Source organism: Vespula vulgaris, chromosome 18, assembly GCF_905475345.1.
Source record: "Vespula vulgaris chromosome 18, iyVesVulg1.1, whole genome shotgun sequence".
In the NCBI taxonomy this organism is placed as follows: Eukaryota; Metazoa; Arthropoda; class Insecta; order Hymenoptera; family Vespidae; genus Vespula; species Vespula vulgaris.
In genome coordinates this window covers 4,466,712-4,492,482 of record NC_066603.1, presented here as the reverse complement: position 1 = coordinate 4,492,482, position 25,771 = coordinate 4,466,712, and the positions used below count along the sequence as shown (strand labels likewise).

Genomic DNA, 25,771 nt, shown 5'->3' with positions numbered 1-25,771 from the left:
TTGAATAGGTCTTTGATATAATTGTACTTTGGACGGCTAATGCTTCCTTATCGAATGCCTTTTGTTAAGAGCTAACAAAGTTTCTTTTCAATTTAAACTCGATATCGTTCTTTGTTTCATTCAAATTCTCGATTCGTTTACCCTTTCTTTCTCTCTCTCTCTCTCTCTCTCTCTCTCTCTCTCTCTCTCTCTCTCTCTCTCTCTCTCTGTATATATATATACATATTATATATAATATATAATACATATATATATCTGTATATATCTGAATCTGTATCAGAAATGAGTAACTCAGGGTTTATAAAAAAAACATTATCATATACGTATTCATGTACGTATCAATGCAATTACAACTTACATTTTGCATCGAAAAATGACAATAGTCGACTCTATTTAGTGAATTTCTTAATCACTGGTATTACATCTTACGTTGATACATTTGTGAAGAGCTTTGTTATCTACGGCCAGTTGAAACGCATTTTAACTATTAACCGAAGTATCGAAATCATTTATCAAAACTCGTAACTTCAACGACAAACGAATAAAAGTTTGTATTAGAGTTTATTTCAATATCTTCCAATGTATCCTCCAATATAATAATGTAAAGTTTATTAACGAGAAGTAGAATCATATATCTAATTAAAAATAAACAACTAATAGATTTTGTTCCATTACAAAAATATATATACATACATTTATGCGTACACATTAAAAGTATTGCTAATAAAAAATCAATGGAATTATAGAAAACATTTCATTGTAAATTGATGCCGAAAATAACAAATACCCTTCAATAATGTGTAATTTTTTCTTTTTCTATCAAGCATTAATTCCTTTTTTAATCAATATAAGCATTTTTAGTTCATAATGAATTCTATCAATAACAATATCAGATATTTAATTTTGGCTCATTGCAGGACAAAGGTTGCTCGTTACTGTCTATACAATATAATAAAATCTCAAACAATACCCAAGAGAAAGACTACTATATACTTTGTGTATGAGTGTGTAGGTGTGTATATGGTGTCTAGTTATGTACATATGTACATATATACATATCTATCTATTTACAAACGTATGTTCATACGGGATCTTTCAAGTTTCCAACTCGGTGGTTGCCGAAAGACTGATCTCATACGATATTCGACCAAAAGTAAATAAGATAAGGTGTATTTAGATACTTCGGCTTATATAGAAACATATAAACATTGTAATAATATTTGCTTTGTATACGTCCGCTAGTAAATGCTATAAACATTCTCTTTTTCTTTCAGGGTAATAATATTATATATATATATATATATATATATATATATATATATTTAAATTTTTATAATTTAATTAGTTAATTAATCAAAATCAAAAAAAGAAAAGAAAGCAACAGGAATAGAAAAATACGAGACCTCATCGAAAACTTCGTTCGTTAGGACAGACGTCCTTCCTCGAAAACAATGAACTTTCATCTCTCTCTCTCTCTTTCTCGCTGTATTTTGCTATTTTATTCTTAACTTTTCTGTATGCACGTGTACGCGTATGTACGTAATACGTATATGCATTTTAACAAATGTAATATCGTTTGGTATCGATATATTTTATATATAGAAAGATCGTCGACGATCGAACGTGATGCGTGTACCTGATCGTGACACCCTTATTTCAATATTGTAAATTTAATTTTTCAACGAGGTATAAATTCGATATTCATTTAAATACACATACATTCATATGTGTATGAATAATGCATATTAATCATAATACGCATTAAATGACACGTTTAATTGAAATCCCACATTAAAATTTACATTGTACTAGATACATATACCACATAAGAACAAGAAAGCAAAATTGAATATACCAAGATACTTTATTCTTCTTCTTCTTTTTCATATTATTGTTGTTATTGTTGCTCTTATTATTGTTATTATTATTCTTATTGTCTTTAGAAATCAATCATAATTGAAGATATTGGGAAATAAAGATGAGATTTCTTTCTTATTTTTCTTAACTGTTTTTTTTTCTTTTTCTTTTCTTTTATATGAATAATAAGAAATATAAGGTATCATAATCAGATACATATGTAATCTTCTTTAGTTTGAATGGGTTTTTGATATAATTGTACTTTGGACGGCTAATGCTTCCTTATCGAATGCCTTTTTGTCAAGAGCTAACAAAGTTTCTTTTCAATTTAATCTCGATATCGTTCTTTGTTTTATTCAAATTCTCGATTCCTTTACCCTTTTTCTTTCTCTCTCTCTCTCTTTCTCTCTCTGTATATATATTTATATATATATAATATATAATATATAATATATATAGATATCTGTATATATCTCAATCTGTATAAGAAATGAGTAACTCAGGGTTAATAAAAAAACATTATCATATACGTATTCATCTGCATATCAATGCAAATACGACCCACATCTTGCATCGAAAAATGACAATAGTCGACTATATTTAGTGAATTTCTTAATCAGTGGTATTACATCTTACGTTGATACATTTGTGAAGAGCTTTGTTATCTACGGCCAGTTGAAAGGCATTTTAACTATTAACCGAAGTATTGAAATCTTTTATCAAAAGTCTTAACGTTAACGACAAACGAATAAAAGATTGTGTGAGAGTTTAATTCGATATCTTCCATTGTATCTTCCAATATAATAATGTAAAGTTTATTAACGAGAAGTAGAATCATATATCTAATTAAAAATAAACAACTAATAGATTTCGTTCCATTACAAAAATATATATACATACATTTATCCGTACACATTAAAAGTATTGCTAATAAAAAATCAATGGAATTATAGAAAACATTTCATTGTAAATTGATGCAGAAAATAACAAATACCCTTCAATAATTTGTAATTTTTTCTTTTTCTACCAAGTATTAATTTCTTTTTAATCAATTTAAACATTTTTAGTTCATAATGTATCAATAACAATATCAGATATTTAATTTTGGCTCATTGCAGAAAAAAGGTTGTTCGTTACTGTCCATACAATATAAGAAAATCTCAAGCAATACCCAAGAAAAAGACTACTATATACTTTGTGTATGTGTGTGTGGGTGTGTATATTATGTATCTAGTTATGTACATATGTACATATATACATATGTATCTATTTACAAACGTATGTTTATATGGGATCTTCCAACATTCCACCTCTGTGGTTGCGGAAAGACTGATATCATAGGACATTCGACCAAAAGTAAATAAGATAAGGTGTATTTAGATACTTCGGCTTATATAGAAACATATAAACATTGTAATAAGATTTGCTTTGTATACGCCCGCTAGTAAATGCTATAAACATTCTCTTTTTCTTTCAGGGTAATAATATTATATATATATATATATATATATTTATATATATATATATATTTAAATTTTTATAATTTAATTAGTTAATTAATCAAAATCAAAAAAAGAAAAGAAAGCAACAGGAATAGAATAATACGAGACCTCATCGAAAACTTCGTTCGTTAGGACAGACGTTCTTCCTCGAAAACAATGAACTTTCATCTCTCTCTCTCTCTTTCTCGCTGTATTTTGCTATTTTATTCTTAATTTTTCTGTATGCACGTGTACGCGTATGTACGTAATACGTATATGCCTTTTAACAAATGTAATATCGTTTGGTATCGATATATTTTATATATAGAAAGATCGTCGACGATCGATCGTGATGCGTGTACCTGATCGTGACACCCTTATTTCAATATTGTAAATTTAATTTTTCAACGAGGTATAAATTCGATATTCATTTAAATATATATACATTCATATGTGTATGAATAATGCATATTAATCATAATACGCATTAAATGACGTTTAATTGAAATCCCACATTAAAATTTACATTGTACTAGCTACATATACCACATAAGAACAAGAAAGCAAAATTGAATATACCAAGATACTTTATTCTTCTTCTTCTTTTTCATATTATTGTTGTTATTATTATTGTTATTATTATTCTTATTGTCTTTATAAATCAATCATAATTGAAGATATTGGGAAATAAACATGAGATTTCTTTCTCATTCCTCATAACTGTTTTTTTTTTCCTTTTCCTTTTCTTTTATATGAATAATAAGAAATATAAGGTATCATAATCAGATACATATGTAATCTTCTTTCATTTGAATAGGTCTTTGATATAATTGTACTTTGGACGGCTAATGCTTCCTTATCGAATGCCTTTTTTGTCAAGAGCTAACAAAGTTTCTTTTCAATTTAATCTCGATATCGTTCTTTGTTTCATTCAAATTCTCGATTCGTTTACCCTTTCTTTCTCTTTCTCTCTCTCTCTCTCTCTCTCTCTCTCTCTCTCTCTCTCTCTTTATATATATATACATATTATATATAATATATAATACATATATATATCTGTATATATCTGAATCTGTATCAGAAATGAGTAACTCAGGGTTTATAAAAAAACATTATCATATACGTATTCATCTGCGTATCAATGCAAATACGACTTACATCTTGCATCGAAAAATGACAATAGTCGACTATAATTAGTGAATTTCTTAATCACTGGTATTACATCTTACGTTGATACATTTGTGAAGAGCTTTGTTATCTACGGCCAGTTGAAACGCATTTTAACTATTAACCGAAGTATCGATATCATTTATCAAAACTCGTAACTTCAACGACAAACGAATAAAAGATTGTATTAGAGTTTATTTCAATATCTTCCAATGTATCCTCCAATATAATAATGTAAAGTTTATTAACGAGAAGTAGAATCATATATCTAATTAAAAATAAACAACTAATAGATTTTGTTCCATTACAAAAATATATATACATACATTTATGCGTACACATTAAAAGTATTGCTAATAAAAAATCAATGGAATTATAGAAAACATTTCATTGTAAATTCATGCCGAAAATAACAAATACCCTTCAATAATGTGTAATTTTTTCTTTTTCTATCAAGCATTAATTCCTTTTTTAATCAATATAAGCATTTTTAGTTCATAATGAATTCTATCAATAACAATATCAGATATTTAATTTTGGCTCATTGCAGGACAAAGGTTGCTCGTTACTGTCTATACAATATAATAAAATCTCAAACAATACCCAAGAGAAAGACTACTATATACTTTGTGTATGAGTGCGTGGGTGTGTATATTGTGTCTAGTTATGTACATATGTACATATATACATATCTATCTATTTACAAACGTATGTTTATACGGGATCTTTCAAGTTTCCAACTCGGTGGTTGCCGAAAGACTGATCTCATACGATATTCGACCAAAAGTAAATAAGATAAGGTGTATTTAGATACTTCGGCTTATATAGAAACATATAAACATTGTAATAAGATTTGCTTTGTATACGCCCGCTAGTAAATGCTATAAACATTCTCTTTTTCTTTCAGGGTAATAATATTATATATATATATATATATATATATATATATATATATATATTTAAATTTTTATAATTTAGTTAGTTAATTAATCAAAATCAAAAAAAGAAAAGAAAGCAACAGGAATAGAATAATACGAGACCTCATCGAAAACTTCGTTCGTTAGGACAGACGTTCTTCCTCGAAAACAATGAACTTTCATCTCTCTCTCTCTCTTTCTCGCTGTATTTTGCTATTTTATTCTTAATTTTTCTGTATGCACGTGTACGCGTATGTACGTAATACGTATATGCATTTTAACAAATGTTATATCGTTTGGTATCGATATATTTTATATATAGACAGATCGTCGACGATCGAACGTGATGCGTGTACCTGATCGTAACACCCTTATTTCAATATTGTAAATTTAATTTTTCAACGAGGTATAAATTCGATATTCATTTAAATACACATACATTCATATGTGTATGAATAATGCATATTAATCATAATACGCATTAAAGGACACGTTTAATTGAAATCCCACATTAAAATTTACATTGTACTAGATACATATACTACATAAGAACAAGAAAGCAAAATTGAATATACCAAGATACTTTATTCTTCTTCTTCTTCTTCTTCATATTATTGTTGTTGTTATTATTGTTATTATTATCCTTATTGTATTTAGAAATCAATCATAATTGAAGATATTGGGAAATAAACATGAAATTTCTTTCTTAATCTTCTTAACTGTTTTTTTTCTTCTTCTTTTCTTTTATATGAATAATAAGAAGTATAAGGTATCATAATAGGATACCTATGTAATCGTCTTTCATTTGAATAGGTCTTTGATATAATTGTACTTTGGACGGCTAATGCATCCTTATCGAATGCCTTTTTGTCAAGAGCTAACAAGGTTTCTTTTCAATTTAATCTCGATATCGTTCTTTGTTTCATTCAAATTCTCGATTAGTTTACCCTTTCTTTCTCTCTCTCTCTCTCTCTCTCTCTCTCTCTCTCTCTCTCTCTCTCTCTCTGTATATATATATGTACATATTATATATAATATATAATACATATATATATCTGTATATATCTGAATCTGTATCAGAAATGAGTAACTCAGGGTTTATAAAAAAAACATTATCATATACGTATTCATGTACGTATCAATGCAATTACAACTTACATTTGGCATCGAAAAATGACAATAGTCGACTCTAATTAGTGAATTTCTTAATCACTGGTATTACATCTTACGTTGATACATTTGTGAAGAGCTTTGTTATCTACGGCTAGTTGAAACGCATTTTAACTATTAACCGAAGTATCGAAATCATTTATCAAAACTCGTAACTTCAACGACAAACGAATAAAAGATTGTATTAGAGTTTATTTCAATATCTTCTAATGAATCCTCCAATATAATAATGTAAAGTTTATTAACGAGAAGTAGAATCATATATCTAATTAAAAATACACAACTAATAGATTTTGTTCCATTACAAAAATATATATACATACATTTATGCGTACACATTAAAAGTATTGCTAATAAAAAATCAATGGAATTATAGAAAACATTTGATTGTAAATTGATGCCGAAAATAACAAATACCCTTCAATAATTTGTAATTTTTTCTTTTTCTACCAAGTATTAATTTCTTTTTAATCAATTTAAACATTTTTAGTTCATAATGTATCAATAACAATATCAGATATTTAATTTTGGCTCATTGCAGAAAAAAGGTTGTTCGTTACTGTCCATACAATATAAGAAAATCTCAAGCAATACCCAAGAGAAAGACTACTATATACTTTGTGTATGTGTGTGTGGGTGTGTATATTATGTATCTAGTTATGTACATATGTACATATATACATATGTATCTATTTACAAACGTATGTTTATATGGGATCTTCCAACATTCCACCTCTGTGGTTGTGGAAAGACTGATATCATAGGACATTGGACCAAAAGTAAATAAGATAAGGTGTATTTAGATACTTCGGCTTATATAGAAACATATAAACATTGTAATAAGATTTGCTTTGTATACGCCCGCTAGTAAATGCTATAAACATTCTCTTTTTCTTTCAGGGTAATAATATTATATATATATATATATATATATATATTTAAATTTTTATAATTTAATTAGTTAATTAATCAAAATCAAAAAAAGAAAAGAAAGCAACAGGAATAGAATAATACGAGACCTCATCGAAAACTTCGTTCGTTAGGACAGACGTTCTTCCTCGAAAACAATGAACTTTCATCTCTCTCTCTCTCTTTCTCGCTGTATTTTGCTATTTTATTCTTAATTTTTCTGTATGCACGTGTACGCGTATGTACGTAATACGTATATGCCTTTTAACAAATGTAATATCGTTTGGTATCGATATATTTTATATATAGAAAGATCGTCGACGATCGATCGTGATGCGTGTACCTGATCGTGACACCCTTATTTCAATATTGTAAATTTAATTTTTCAACGAGGTATAAATTCGATATTCATTTAAATATATATACATTCATATGTGTATGAATAATGCATATTAATCATAATACGCATTAAATGACGTTTAATTGAAATCCCACATTAAAATTTACATTGTACTAGCTACATATACCACATAAGAACAAGAAAGCAAAATTGAATATACCAAGATACTTTATTCTTCTTCTTCTTTTTCATATTATTGTTGTTATTATTATTGTTATTATTATTCTTATTGTCTTTATAAATCAATCATAATTGAAGATATTGGGAAATAAACATGAGATTTCTTTCTCATTCCTCATAACTGTTTTTTTTTTCCTTTTCCTTTTCTTTTATATGAATAATAAGAAATATAAGGTATCATAATCAGATACATATGTAATCTTCTTTCATTTGAATAGGTCTTTGATATAATTGTACTTTGGACGGCTAATGCTTCCTTATCGAATGCCTTTTTTGTCAAGAGCTAACAAAGTTTCTTTTCAATTTAATCTCGATATCGTTCTTTGTTTCATTCAAATTCTCGATTCGTTTACCCTTTCTTTCTCTTTCTCTCTCTCTCTCTCTCTCTCTCTCTCTCTCTCTCTCTCTTTATATATATATACATATTATATATAATATATAATACATATATATATCTGTATATATCTGAATCTGTATCAGAAATGAGTAACTCAGGGTTTATAAAAAAACATTATCATATACGTATTCATCTGCGTATCAATGCAAATACGACTTACATCTTGCATCGAAAAATGACAATAGTCGACTATAATTAGTGAATTTCTTAATCACTGGTACTACATCTTACGTTGATACATTTGTGAAGAGCTTTGTTATCTACGGCCAGTTGAAACGCATTTTAACTATTAACCGAAGTATCGATATCATTTATCAAAACTCGTAACTTCAACGACAAACGAATAAAAGATTGTATTAGAGTTTATTTCAATATCTTCCAATGTATCCTCCAATATAATAATGTAAAGTTTATTAACGAGAAGTAGAATCATATATCTAATTAAAAATAAACAACTAATAGATTTTGTTCCATTACAAAAATATATATACATACATTTATGCGTACACATTAAAAGTATTGCTAATAAAAAATCAATGGAATTATAGAAAACATTTCATTGTAAATTCATGCCGAAAGTAACAAATACCCTTCAATAATGTGTAATTTTTTCTTTTTCTATCAAGCATTAATTCCTTTTTTAATCAATATAAGCATTTTTAGTTCATAATGAATTCTATCAATAACAATATCAGATATTTAATTTTGGCTCATTGCAGGACAAAGGTTGCTCGTTACTGTCTATACAATATAATAAAATCTCAAACAATACCCAAGAGAAAGACTACTATATACTTTGTGTATGAGTGCGTGGGTGTGTATATTGTGTCTAGTTATGTACATATGTACATATATACATATCTATCTATTTACAAACGTATGTTTATACGGGATCTTTCAAGTTTCCAACTCGGTGGTTGCCGAAAGACTGATCTCATACGATATTCGACCAAAAGTAAATAAGATAAGGTGTATTTAGATACTTCGGCTTATATAGAAACATATAAACATTGTAATAAGATTTGCTTTGTATACGCCCGCTAGTAAATGCTATAAACATTCTCTTTTTCTTTCAGGGTAATAATATTATATATATATATATATATATATTTAAATTTTTATAATTTAGTTAGTTAATTAATCAAAATCAAAAAAAGAAAAGAAAGCAACAGGAATAGAATAATACGAGACCTCATCGAAAACTTCGTTCGTTAGGACAGACGTTCTTCCTCGAAAACAATGAACTTTCATCTCTCTCTCTCTCTTTCTCGCTGTATTTTGCTATTTTATTCTTAATTTTTCTGTATGCACGTGTACGCGTATGTACGTAATACGTATATGCATTTTAACAAATGTTATATCGTTTGGTATCGATATATTTTATATATAGACAGATCGTCGACGATCGAACGTGATGCGTGTACCTGATCGTAACACCCTTATTTCAATATTGTAAATTTAATTTTTCAACGAGGTATAAATTCGATATTCATTTAAATACACATACATTCATATGTGTATGAATAATGCATATTAATCATAATACGCATTAAAGGACACGTTTAATTGAAATCCCACATTAAAATTTGCATTGTACTAGATACATATACTACATAAGAACAAGAAAGCAAAATTGAATATACCAAGATACTTTATTCTTCTTCTTCTTCTTCTTCATATTATTGTTGTTGTTATTATTGTTATTATTATCCTTATTGTATTTAGAAATCAATCATAATTGAAGATATTGGGAAATAAACATGAAATTTCTTTCTTAATCTTCTTAACTGTTTTTTTTCTTCTTCTTTTCTTTTATATGAATAATAAGAAGTATAAGGTATCATAATAGGATACCTATGTAATCGTCTTTCATTTGAATAGGTCTTTGATATAATTGTACTTTGGACGGCTAATGCTTCCTTATCGAATGCCTTTTGTTAAGAGCTAACAAAGTTTCTTTTCAATTTAATCTCGATATCGTTCTTTGTTTCATTCAAATTCTCGATTCGTTTACCCTTTCTTTCTCTCTCTCTCTCTCTCTCTCTCTCTCTCTGTATATATATATGTACATATTATATATAATATATAATACATATATATATCTGTATATATCTGAATCTGTATCAGAAATGAGTAACTCAGGGTTTATAAAAAAAACATTATCATATACGTATTCATGTACGTATCAATGCAATTACAACTTACATTTGGCATCGAAAAATGACAATAGTCGACTCTAATTAGTGAATTTCTTAATCACTGGTATTACATCTTACGTTGATACATTTGTGAAGAGCTTTGTTATCTACGGCTAGTTGAAACGCATTTTAACTATTAACCGAAGTATCGAAATCATTTATCAAAACTCGTAACTTCAACGACAAACGAATAAAAGATTGTATTAGAGTTTATTTCAATATCTTCTAATGAATCCTCCAATATAATAATGTAAAGTTTATTAACGAGAAGTAGAATCATATATCTAATTAAAAATACACAACTAATAGATTTTGTTCCATTACAAAAATATATATACATACATTTATGCGTACACATTAAAAGTATTGCTAATAAAAAATCAATGGAATTATAGAAAACATTTCATTGTAAATTGATGCCGAAAATAACAAATACCCTTCAATAATGTGTAATTTTTTCTTTTTCTATCAAGCATTAATTCCTTTTTTAATCAATATAAGCATTTTTAGTTCATAATGAATTCTATCAATAACAATATCAGATATTTAATTTTGGCTCATTGCAGGACAAAGGTTGCTCGTTACTGTCTATACAATATAATAAAATCTCAAACAATACCCAAGAGAAAGACTACTATATACTTTGTGTATGAGTGTGTAGGTGTGTATATTGTGTCTAGTTATGTACATATGTACATATATACATATCTATCTATTTACAAACGTATGTTCATACGGGATCTTTCAAGTTTCCAACTCGGTGGTTGCGGAAAGACTGATCTCATACGATATTCGACCAAAAGTAAATAAGATAAGGTGTATTTAGATACTTCGGCTTATATAGAAACATATAAACATTGTAATAATATTTGCTTTGTATACGTCCGCTAGTAAATGCTATAAACATTCTCTTTTTCTTTCAGGGTAATAATATTATATATATATATATATATATATATATATATATTTAAATTTTTATAATTTAATTAGTTAATTAATCAAAATCAAAAAAAGAAAAGAAAGCAACAGGAATAGAAAAATACGAGACCTCATCGAAAACTTCGTTCGTTAGGACAGACGTCCTTCCTCGAAAACAATGAACTTTCATCTCTCTCTCTCTCTTTCTCGCTGTATTTTGCTATTTTATTCTTAATTTTTCTGTATGCACGTGTACGCGTATGTACGTAATACGTATATGCATTTTAACAAATGTAATATCGTTTGGTATCGATATATTTTATATATAGAAAGATCGTCGACGATCGAACGTGATACGTGTACCTGATCGTGACACCCTTATTTCAATATTGTAAATTTAATTTGTCAACGAGGTATAAATTCTATATTCATTTAAATACACATACCTTGATATGTGTATGAATAATGCATATTAATCATAATACGCATTAAATGACACGTTTAAATGAAATCCCACATTAAAATTTACATTGTACTAGATACATATACTACATAAGAACAAGAAAGCAAAATTGAATATACCAAGATACTTTATTCTTCTTCTTCTTCTTCTTCATATTATTGTTGTTGTTATTATTGTTATTATTATCCTTATTGTATTTAGAAATCAATCATAATTGAAGATATTGGAAAATAAAGATGAGATTTCTTTCTTATTTTTCTTAACTGTTTTTTTTTCTTTTTCTTTTCTTTTATATGAATAATAAGAAATATAAGGTATCATAATCAGATACATATGTAATCTTCTTTAGTTTGAATGGGTTTTTGATATAATTGTACTTTGGACGGCTAATGCTTCCTTATCGAATGCCTTTTGTTAAGAGCTAACAAAGTTTCTTTTCAATTTAATCTCGATATCGTTCTTTGTTTCATTCAAATTCTCGATTCGTTTACCCTTTCTTTCTCTCTCTCTCTCTCTCTCTCTCTCTCTCTCTCTCTCTCTCTCTCTCTCTCTCTCTCTCTCTCTCTCTCTGTATATATATATACATATTATATATAATATATAATACATATATATATCTGTATATATCTGAATCTGTATCAGAAATGAGTAACTCAGGGTTTATAAAAAAACATTATCATATACGTATTCATCTGCGTATCAATGCAAATACGACTTACATCTTGCATCGAAAAATGACAATAGTCGACTATAATTAGTGAATTTCTTAATCACAGGTATTACATCTTACGTTGATACATTAGTGAAGAGCTTTGTTATCTACGGCCAGTTGAAAGGCATTTTAACTATTAACCGAAGTACAGCAATCTATTATCAAAAGTCTTAACGTTAAAGACAAACGAATAAAACATTGTATTAGAGTTTAATTCGATATCTTCCATTGTATCTTCGAATATAATAATGTAAAGTTTATTAACCAGAAGTAGAATCATATATCTAATTAAAAATAAACAACTAATAGATTTCGTTCCATTACAAAAATATATATACATACACTTATGCGTACACATTAAAAGTATTGCTAATAGAAAATCAATGGAATTATAGAAAACATTTCATTGTAAATTGATGCCGAAAATAACAAATACCCTTCAATAATGTAAAATTTTTTCTTTTTCTATCAAGTTTTAATTTCTTTTCTAATCAATTTAAACATTTTTAGTTCATAATGAATTGTATCAATAACAATATCAGATATTTAATTTTGGCTCCTTGCAGCATAAAGGTTGCTCGTTACTGTCCATACAATATAATAAAATCTCAAGTAATACCCAAGAGAAAGACTACTATAAACTTTGTGTATGTGTGTGTGGGTGTGTATATTATGTATCTAGTTATGTACATATGTACATATATACATATCTATCTATTTACAAACGTATGTTTATACGGGATCTTTCAAGTTTCCAACTCGGTGGTTGCCGAAAGACTGATCTCATACGATATTCGACAAAAAGTAAATAAGATAAGGTGTATTTAGATACTTCGGCTTATATAGAAACATATAAACATTGTAATAAGATTTGCTTTGTATACGTCCGCTAGTAAATGCTATAAACATTCTCTTTTTCTTTCAGGGTAATAATATTATATATATATATATATATATATATATTTAAATTTTTATAATTTAATTAGTTAATTAATCAAAATCAAAAAAAGAAAAGAAAGCAACAGGAATAGAAAAATACGAGACCTCATCGAAAACTTCGTTCGTTAGGACAGACGTCCTTCCTCGAAAACAATGAACTTTCATCTCTCTCTCTCTCTTTCTCGCTGTATTTTGCTATTTTATTCTTAATTTTTCTGTATGCACGTGTACGCGTATGTACGTAATACGTATATGCATTTTAACAAATGTTATATCGTTTGGTATCGATATATTTTATATATAGAAAGATCGTCGACGATCGAACGTGATGCGTGTACCTGATCGTGAAACCCTTATTTCAATATTGTAAATTTAATTTTTCAACGAGGTATAAATTCGATATTCATTTAAATACACATACATTCATATGTGTATGAATAATGCATATTAATCATAATACGCATTAAATGACACGTTTAATTGAAATCCCACATTAAAATTTACATTGTACTAGATACATATACTACATAAGAACAAGAAAGCAAAATTGAATATACCAAGATACTTTATTCTTCTTCTTCTTCTTCTTCTTCATATTTTTGTTGTTGTTATTATTGTTATTATTATCCTTATGGTATTTAGAAATCTATCATAATTGAAGATATTGGGAAATAAAGATGAGATTTCTTTCTTATTCTTCATAACTGTTTTGTTTTCTTTTTCCTTTGTTTTATATGAATAATAAGAAGTATAAGGTATCATAAAAGGATACCTATGTAATCGTCTTTCATTTGAATAGGTCTTTGATATAATTGTACTTTGGACGGCTGATGCTTCCTAATCGAGTACCTCTTTGTCAAGATCTAACAAAGTTTCTTTTCAATTTAATCTCGATATCGTTCTTTGTTTTATTGAAATTCTCGATTCGTTTACCCTTTCTCTTTCTCTCTGTATATATATATATATATATATATATATATATATATATACATACATATATATATATATATACATACATATATATATATATCTGTATGTATCACAATCTGTATCAGAAATGAGTAACTCAGGGTTTATAAAAAAACATTATCATATACGTATTCATCTGCGTATCAATGCAAATACGACTTACTTCTTGCATCGAAAAATGACAATAGTCGACTATAATTAGGGAATTTCTTAATCACTGGTATTACACCTTACGTTGATACATTTGTGAAGAGCTTTGTTATCTACGGCCAGTTGAAACGCATTTTAACTATTAACCGAAGTATCGAAATCATTTATCAAAACTCGTAACGTTAACGACAAACGAATAAACGATTGTATTAGAGTTTATTTCAATATCTTCGAATGTATCTTCCAATATAATAATGTAAAGTTTATTAACGAGAAGTAGAATCATATATCTAATTAAAAATAAACAACTAATAGATTTCGTTCCATTACAAAAATATATATACATACATTTATGCGTATACATTAAAAGTATTGCTAATAAAAAATCAATGGAATTATAGAAAACATTTCATTGTAAATTGATGCCGAAAATAACAAATACCCTTCAATAATGTGTAATTTTTTCTTTTTCTATCAAGCATTAATTCCTTTTTTAATCAATATAAGCATTTTTAGTTCATAATGAATTCTATCAATAACAATATCAGATATTTAATTTTGGCTCATTGCAGAACAAAGGTTGCTCGTTACTGTCTATACAATATAATAAAATCTCAAGCAATACCCAAGAGAAAGACTACTGTATACTTTGTGTATGAGTGTGTGGATGTGTATATTGTGTCTAGTTATGTACATAAGTACATATATACATATCTATCTATTTACAAACGTATGTTTATACGGGATCTTTCAAGTTTCCAACTCGGTGGTTGCCGAAAGACTGATCTTATACGATATTCGACAAAAAGTAAATAACATAAGTTGTATTTAGATATTTCAGCTTATATAGAAACATATAAACATTGTAATAAGATTTGCTTTGTATACGTCCGCTAGTAAATGCTATAAACATTCTCTTTTTCTTTCAGGGTAATAATATTATATATATATATATATATTTAAATTTTTATAATTTAATTAGTTAATTAATCAAAATCAAAACAAGAAAAGAAAGCAACAGGAATAGAAAAATACGAGACCTCATCGTAAACTTCGTTCGTTAGGACAGACGTCCTTCCTCGTAAACAATGAACTTTCATCTCCCTCACTCTCTTCCACGCTCTATTTTGCTATTTTATTCTTAATTTTTCTGTATGCACGTGTACGCGTACGTACGTAATACGTATATGCATTTTAACGAATGTAATATCGTTTGGTATCGATATATTTTATATATAGAAAGATCGTCGATGATCGAAAGTGATGCGTGTACCTGATCGTGACACCCTTATTTCAATATTGTAAATTTAATTTGTCAACGAGGTATAAATTCTATATTCATTTAAATACACATACGTTGATATGTGTATGAATAATGCATATTAATCATAATACGCATTAAATGACACGTTTAAATGAAATCCCACAGTAAAATTTACATTGTACTAGATACATATACTACATAAGAACAAGAAAGCAAAATTGAATATACCAAGATACTTTATTCTTCTTCTTCTTCTTCTTCTTCTGCATATTATTGTTGTTGTTATTATTGTTATTATTATCCTTATTGTATTTAGAAATCTATCATAATTGAAGATATTGGGTAATAAAGATGAGATTTCTTTCTTATTCTTCTTAACTGTTTTTTTTTTCTTTTTCTTTTCTTTTATATGAGTAATAAGAAATATAAGGTATCATAATCAGATACATATGTAATCTTCTTTAAGTTGAATGGGTTTTTGATATAATTGTACTTTGGACGCCTAATGCTTCCTTATCGAATGCCTTTTTGTCAAGAGCTAACAAAGTTTCTTTTCAATTTAATCTCGATATCGTTCTTTGTTTTATTCAAATTCTCGATTCCTTTACCCTTTTTCTTTCTCTCTCTCTCTCTTTCTCTCTCTGTATATATATTTATATATATATAATATATAATATATAATATATATAGATATCTGTATATATCTCAATCTGTATAAGAAATGAGTAACTCAGGGTTAATAAAAAAACATTATCATATACGTATTCATCTGCCTATCAATGCAAATACGACCCACATCTTGCATCGAAAAATGACAATAGTCGACTATAATCAGTGAATTTCTTAATCAGTGGTATTACATCTTACGTTGATACATTTGTGAAGAGCTTTGTTATCTACGGCCAGTTGAAAAGCATTTTAACCAATAACCGAAGTATTGAAATCTTTTATCAAAAGTCGTAACGTTGACGACAAACGAATAAAAGATTGTATTAGAGTTTATTTCCAATTTTCCAGCTCCGTGGTTGCCGAAAGACTAATCTCATACGATATTCGACAGAAAGTAAATAACATAAAGTGTATATAGATATTTCAGCTTATATAGAAACAAATAAACATTGTAATAAGATTTGCTTTGTATACGTCAGCCAATAAATGGTATAAACATTCTCTTTTTCGTTCAGTGTAATATATATATATATATATATATATATATATATATATATATTAAAATTTTTATAATTTAATTAGTCAATTAATCAAAATCAAAAAATAAAAGAAAGCAACAGGAATAGAAAAATACGAGACCTCATCGAAAACTCCGTTCGTTAGGACAGACGCCCTTCCTCCAAAATAATGTACTTTCATCTCTCTCTCTCTCTCTTCCTCGCTCTATTTTGCTATTTTTTTCTTAATTTTTCTGTATGCACGTGTACGCGTATGTACGTAATACGTATATGCCTTTTAACAAATGTAATATCGTTTGGTATCGATATATTTTATATATAGAAAGATCGTCGACGATCGATCGTGATGCGTGTACCTGATCGTGACACCCTTATTTCAATATTGTAAATTTAATTTGTCAACGAGGTATAAATTCTATATTCATTTAAATATACATACATTCATATGTGTATGAATAATATATATTAATCATAATACGCATTAAATAACACGTTTAAATGAAATCCCACATTAAAATTTACATTGTACTAGATACATATACTATATAAGAACAAGAAAGCAAAATTGAATATACCAAGATACTTTATTCTTCTTCTTCTTCTTCTTCATATTATTGTTGTTGTTATTATTGTTATTATTATCCTTATTGTATTTAGAAATCTATCATAATTGAAGATATTGGGAAATAAAGATGAGATTTCTTTCTTATTCTTCTTAACTGTTTTTTTTTTTCTTTTTCTTTTCTTTTATATGAATAATAAGAAATATAAGGTATCATAATCAGATACATATGTAATCTTCTTTAATTTGAATGGGTTTTTGATATAATTGTACTTTGGACGCCTAATGCTTCCTTATCGAATGCCTTTTTGTCAAGAGCTAACAAAGTTTCTTTTCAATTTAATCTCAATACCGTTCTTTGTTTTATTCAAATTCTCGATTCGTTTACCCTTTCTCTCTCTCTCTCTCACTCTCTCTGTATTTATATATACATAATATATAATATATAATATATATATATATATCTGTATATATCTCAATCTGTATCAGAAATGATTAACTCAGGGTTTATAAAAAAAACATTATCATATACGTATTCATCTGCGTATCAATGCAAATACGACTTACATCTTGCATCGAAGAATGACAATAGTCGACTATAATTAGTGAATTTCTTAATCAGTGGTATTACATCTTACATTGATACATTTGTGAAGAGCTTTGTTATCTACGGCCAGTTGAAAGGCATTTTAACTATTAACCGAAGTATTGAAATCTTTTATCAAAAGTATTAACGTTAACGACAAACGAATAAAAGATTGTGTTAGAGTTTAATTCGATATCTTCCATTGTATCTTCCAATATAATAATGTAAAGTTTATTAACGAGAAGTAGAATCATATATCTAATTAAAAATAAACAACTAATAGATTTCGTTCCATTACAAAAATATATATACATACATTTATGCGTACACATTAAAAGTATTGCAAATAAAAAATCAATGGTATTATAGAAAACATTTCATTGTAAATTGATGCCGAAAATAACAAATACCCTTCAATAATGTGTAATTTTTTCTTTTTCTACCAAGTATTAATTTCTTTTTAATCAATTTAAACATTTTTAGTTCATAATGTATCAATAACAATATCAGATATTTAATTTTGGCTCATTGCAGAAAAAAGGTTGTTCGTTACTGTCCATACAATATAAGAAAATCTCAAGCAATACCCAAGAGAAAAACTACTATATACTTTGTGTATGTGTGTGTGGCTGTGTATATTATGTATCTAGTTATGTACATATGTACATATATACATATGTATCTATTTACAAATGTATGTTTATATGGGATCCTCCAACATTCCACCTCGGTGGTTGCCAAAAGACTGATCTCATACGATATTCGACAGAAAGTAAATAACATAAGTTGTATTTAGATATTTCAGCTTATATAGAAACATATAAACATTGTAATAAGATTTGCTTTGTATACGTCCGCTAGTAAATGCTATAAACATTCTCTTTTTCTTTCAGGGTAATAATATTATATATATATATATATATATATATATATATATATATATATATATTTAAATTTTTATAATTTCATTAGTTAATTAATCAAAATCAAAAAAAGAAAAGAAAGCAACAGGAATAGAAAAATACGAGACCTCATCGAAAACTTCGTTCGTTAGGACAGACGTCCTTCCTCGAAAACAATGAACTTTCATCTATCTCTCTCTCTCTGTCTTTTCCTCGCTCTATTTTGCTACTTTTTTCTTAATTTTTCTGTATGCACGTGTACACGTACGTACGTAATACGTATATGCATTTTAAGGAATGTAATATCGTTTGGTATCGATATATTTTATATATAGAAAGATCGTCGACGATCGAACGTGATACGTGTACCTGATCGTGACACCCTTATTTCAATATTGTAAATTTAATTTGTCAACGAGGTATAAATTCTATATTCATTTAAATACACATACCTTGATATGTGTATGAATAATGCATATTAATCATAATACGCATTAAATGACACGTTTAAATGAAATCCCACATTAAAATTTACATTGTACTAGATACATATACTACATAAGAACAAGAAAGCAAAATTGAATATACCAAGATACTTTATTCTTCTTCTTCTTCTTCTTCATATTATTGTTGTTGTTATTATTGTTATTATTATCCTTATTGTATTTAGAAATCAATCATAATTGAAGATATTGGGAAATAAAGATGAGATTTCCTTCTTATTTTTCTTAACTGTTTTTTTTTTTTTTCTTTTCTTTTATATGAATAATAAGAGATATAAGGTATCATAATCAGATACATATGTAATCTTCTTTAGTTTGAATGGGTTTTTGATATAATTGTACTTTGGACGGCTAATGCTTCCTTATCGAATGCCTTTTTGTCAAGAGCTAACAAAGTTTCTTTTCAATATAATCTCGATATCGTTCTTTGTTTTATTCAAATTCTCGATTCCTTTACCCTTTTTCTTTCTCTCTCTGTATATATATTTATATATATATAATATATAATATATAATATATATAGATATCTGTATATATCTCAATCTGTATAAGAAATGAGTAACTCAGGGTTAATAAAAAAACATTATCATATACGTATTCATCTGCCTATCAATGCAAATACGACCCACATCTTGCATCGAAAAATGACAATAGTCGACTATAATCAGTGAATTTCTTAATCAGTGGTATTACATCTTACGTTGATACATTTGTGAAGAGCTTTGTTATCTACGGCCAGTTGAAAAGCATTTTAACCAATAACCGAAGTATTGAAATCTTTTATCAAAAGTCGTAACGTAGACGACAAACGAATAAAAGATTGTATTAGAGTTTATTTCCAATTTTCCAGCTCCTTGGTTGCCGAAAGACTAATCTCATACGATATTCGACAGAAAGTAAATAACATAAAGTGTATATAGATATTTCAGCTTATATAGAAACAAATAAACATTGTAATAAGATTTGCTTTGTATACGTCAGCCAATAAATGGTATAAACATTCTCTTTTTCTTTCAGTGTAATATATATATATATATATATATATATATATATATTAAAATTTTTATAATTTAATTAGTCAATTAATCAAAATCAAAAAATAAAAGAAAGCAACAGGAATAGAAAAATACGAGACCTCATCGAAAACTCCGTTCGTTAGGACAGACGCCCTTCCTCCAAAATAATGTACTTTCATCTCTCTCTCTCTCTCTTCCTCGCTCTATTTTGCTATTTTTTTCTTAATTTTTCTGTATGCACGTGTACGCGTATGTACGTAATACGTATATGCCTTTTAACAAATGTAATATCGTTTGGTATCGATATATTTTATATATAGAAAGATCGTCGACGATCGATCGTGATGCGTGTACCTGATCGTGACACCCTTATTTCAATATTGTAAATTTAATTTTTCAACGAGGTATAAATTCTATATTCATTTAAATATACATACATTCATATGTGTATGAATAATATATATTAATCATAATACGCATTAAATAACACGTTTAAATGAAATCCCACATTAAAATTTACATTGTACTAGATACATATACTATATAAGAACAAGAAAGCAAAATTGAATATACCAAGATACTTTATTCTTCTTCTTCTTCTCCTTCATATTATTGTTGTTGTTATTATTGTTATTATTATCCTTATTGTATTTAGAAATCAATCATAATTGAAGATATTGGGAAATAAAGATGAGATTTCTTTCTTATTTTCCTTAACTGTTTTTTTTTCTTTTTCTTTTCTTTTATATGAATAATAAGAAATATAAGGTATCATAATCAGATACATATGTAATCTTCTTTAGTTTGAATGGGTTTTTGATATAATTGTACTTTGGATGGCTGATGTTTCCCTTATAGAGTGCCTTTTTGTCAAGAAGCTAACAAAGTTTCCTTTCAATTTAATCTCGATATCGTTCTATGTTTTATTCAAAATTCTCGATTCGTTTACCCTTCCTCTTTCTCTCTCTCTCTCTCTCTGTATTTATATATACATAATATATAATATATAATATATATATATATATCTGTATATATCTCAATCTGTATCAGAAATGAGTAACTCAGGGTTTATAAAAAAAACATTATCATATACGTATTCATCTGCGTATCAATGCAAATACGACTTACATCTTGCATCGAAGAATGACAATAGTCGACTATAATTAGTGAATTTCTTAATCAGTGGTATTACATCTTAGGTTGATACATTTGTGAAGAGCTTTGTTATCTACGGCCAGTTGAAAGGCATTTTAACTATTAACCGAAGTATTGAAATCTTTTATCAAAAGTCTTAACGTTAACGACAAACGAATAAAAGATTGTGTTAGAGTTTAATTCGATATCTTCCATTGTATCTTCCAATATAATAATGTAAAGTTTATTAACGAGAAGTAGAATCATATATCTAATTAAAAATAAACAACTAATAGATTTCGTTCCATTACAAAAATATATATACATACATTTATGTGTATACATTAAAAGTATTGCTAATAAAAAATCAATGGAATTATAGAAAACATTTCATTGTAAATTGATGCCGAAAATAACAAATACCCTTCAATAATGTGTAATTTTTTCTTTTTCTATCAAGCATTAATTCCTTTTTTAATCAATATAAGCATTTTTAGTTCATAATGAATTCTATCAATAACAATATCAGATATTTAATTTTGGCTTATTGCAGAACAAAGGTTGCTCGTTACTGTCTATACAATATAATAAAATCTCAAGCAATACCCAAGAGAAAGACTACTATATACTTTGTGTATGAGTGTGTGGGTGTGTATATTGTGTTTAGTTATGTACATATGTACATATATACATATCTATCTGTTTACAAACGTATGTTTATATGGGATCTTTGAAGTTTGCAACTCGGTGGTTGCGGAAAGACTGATCTCATACGATATTCGACAAAAAGTAAATAACATAAGGTGTATTTAGATACTTCAGCTTATATAGAAACATATAAACATTGTAATAAGATTTGCTTTGTATACGTCCGCTAGTAAATGCTATAAACATTCTCTTTTTCTTTCAGGGTAATAATATTATATATATATATTTAAATTTTTTTAATTTAATTAGTTAATTAATTATTTTAATAATGATTGATTTTATAACGAATATTTTTAAGGTAATCTTGGCATTGTTTGTATATGTATATTATGTACTAATATGTATACATATATTTATGTTAATGAATAGGTAATATAGAATATTTATATTTAAATAAATATGTATCTTTTTTTAGTTTTAAGTATTATAAAATCATTAGAAAATATTGTTATTAATTATGTTAAAATATCCCTTATCTATACCGTATTGGCTAATAAGTAATATCGGTAAAGTATCTTCCTTTCTTTATATTTAAATAAATAATATCGTGTATTTTCATCGATTGGAAAATTTGTAACTATGTCTACAACTTAATGATAAAACATTTAGATATATCTTGAAGAACAATACTTCACAAAAATAGCGAAAACAGATAATTCAATTGTGATTGATCGTACAAGAAGAATTATTATCAATTGTATCAAAATTTGACTAAATGAAGTTTCGAACATTTCTACTCGTTGTTAATTTTGAAAATCTTTATGGAAAATTCGCATGATTCATACGATTCAACTTTATAATAACGATAGTTATCATCCATAAAATTTAGCTAAGTTTAATACTGCACAAGCCGATTTATATTGATCGTATAACACAGAGGAAAATTATACCGTTGCAATTACCACAAATTGAAATTCCAAGGAAATGCATTCCTATAGCGGGTTACTGAAACTATAGCACCAAGAAGAACGGGTCCGGGGTCATTGGTGAGCTCTCGTTGCGCCCTCTACGCGCATATTTTTCGTCCAGATCGGACCAATCGTTCGACAGACGTTACGGATGTCGAGTGAGGTTATGGCACTCTTACGGACGTTACGGCGTGTTACGGTCGTTACAGCACCCTTATGGACCTTATGGCTTGTTACGGTTGTTACGGCACCCTTATGGACCTTACGGCTTGTTACGGTCGTTACGGCGATGTTACGAACGTTACGGACGTTGCGGCGTGTTACGGTCGTTACGGCACCCTTATGGACCTTACGGCTTGTTACGGTCGTTACGGCGATGTTACGGACGTTACGGACGTTCGACGGACGTTCGACAGACGTTACGGATGTTCGAATAAGGTTACGGCACTCTTACGGACGTTACAGCGGGTTACGGTCATTACTGCACCCTTACAGACGTTACGGCGTGTTACGGTCGTTACGGCACCCTTATGGACGTTACGGATGGTCGAGTGAGATTACGACACTCTTACGGACGTTACAGCGGGTTACTGAAACTATAGCACCTAGAAGAACGCGACTGGGGTCATTAGTGAGCTCTCGTTGCGCCCTCTACACGCATATTTTTTTCGTCCAGATCGGACCAATAAAAATAACGAGTGCAGTCTACACACGATTTATATAATTTGGAAATCCTTTAGTACACATAATTTCCATCGATTTCTCCAATTCTCATTCGTATATCGATTATTCTCCCTGCTTTCACCCTCTCCACCTCTCCCTCAATAAACACATGTACACACATGTACATATATGGATTATATGTATGTACACTCAATATATCTATATAGTATGAAGTATATGTATTTGAGAAATAACGATACTATTATATAGTATATACATTTATATTATATATAATTATGATATATAATTATAATTATATAATATATATAATTATAACTATATAAGAATATACAGAATGTATTATTACTAGTACTATTACTAGTATTATTATATATATAATAATCCTTTACAAAGATATACGTATAAACAAATCTTACGAATTCTCAAATTCCTTTAAATTAAAAAAAAAAAAGAAAGAAAGAAAGAAAAAGAGAAAACAGGAATGAAAGAAAACAAAACAATAAAAGATAAAAATACATTTAATTCTCATTCAATTGAAAATATTCATCGATATCGATATTCGATACTTATCAATAGTTAATAATACCTTTAATCTCGTGTTCTAATTGTAGAAATAATTAATTATGATCATCACTGAGGATAATTAACTAATCCGTTATACTAAGTTATCGATAGACAAACTCGCATGTTCATTACGATCGCTGAAAGGAAATTCGAAGTGGCTTTAACCTTAAAGACAATAGCTTTTGTAAGCTTATCTCGACCGTCCTTCGTGTATATTCGAAATAATTTCGGAATATACATATTGCAAAGAGGTATAACGATCCCGTTGAGAATTGGCACGATATAGCTCGCTCTCTGTCTTTCTCGTTCTCTATATCGTTCAACTAATAGGAATTATAAGCGAAATGATTTAAAGCTCGTCGCGATAAAGATAAAATTCCCGATAAAGATTAAACATTCGACAAACTAAAACTTTAATGATTCTCTTTAAAAAATTATATTCTTTTAAAAAGAATAATATTCTCTTAAAAAAATTAATATTCTCGAATTATTGTTCCAAAGATTGTCCGTTTATCCTCTTTCCTTTTTTCTTGTTTTCTTTTACTGTGATTATTTTTTGAAAGATAATTCTTTATTTACACGTACATATTTATCCTTTTGTATTTTATTCTTTATATTATTTTTTATTTATCTTTTCGTATTTTTTTAATACTGTTCATCTAAAACTTGTATCTTAATATTTTTTTTACTTGAGAAAGCATGTCACGCAATTTATTCTAATAAAAACATAGAAATTCGAAAGTGTTCATAGATTTGGCTTGATTTATTGTTAAATTTTTACAACGACGATGAATCAACAAATTAATTAATCATTAATTCTTAATAATACAATAAAGAAAAAAAAGAAATGATAAAATAAATCGCACATTAATTTCAATGAAACGTTTTGTAGATTAAAAATCTATGAGAGTTATTTCTTTTTTTTT

The 25,771-nt window shown here is 27.6% G+C and overlaps 1 long non-coding RNA gene across 1 annotated transcript; it reads right to left on the bottom strand.

Moving 5' to 3' along the window:
* Window positions 1-1,233: 1,233 nt before the first annotated feature.
* On the bottom strand, window positions 1,234-24,465 carry LOC127070534 (uncharacterized). The gene is made up of 4 exons (XR_007784560.1): window positions 19,457-24,465; window positions 14,907-15,867; window positions 11,958-12,842; window positions 1,234-1,636 (listed from the first exon to the last, which is right to left on the bottom strand). It is a non-coding gene; the product is annotated as an uncharacterized LOC127070534 (long non-coding RNA).
* Window positions 24,466-25,771: the final 1,306 nt, after the last annotated feature.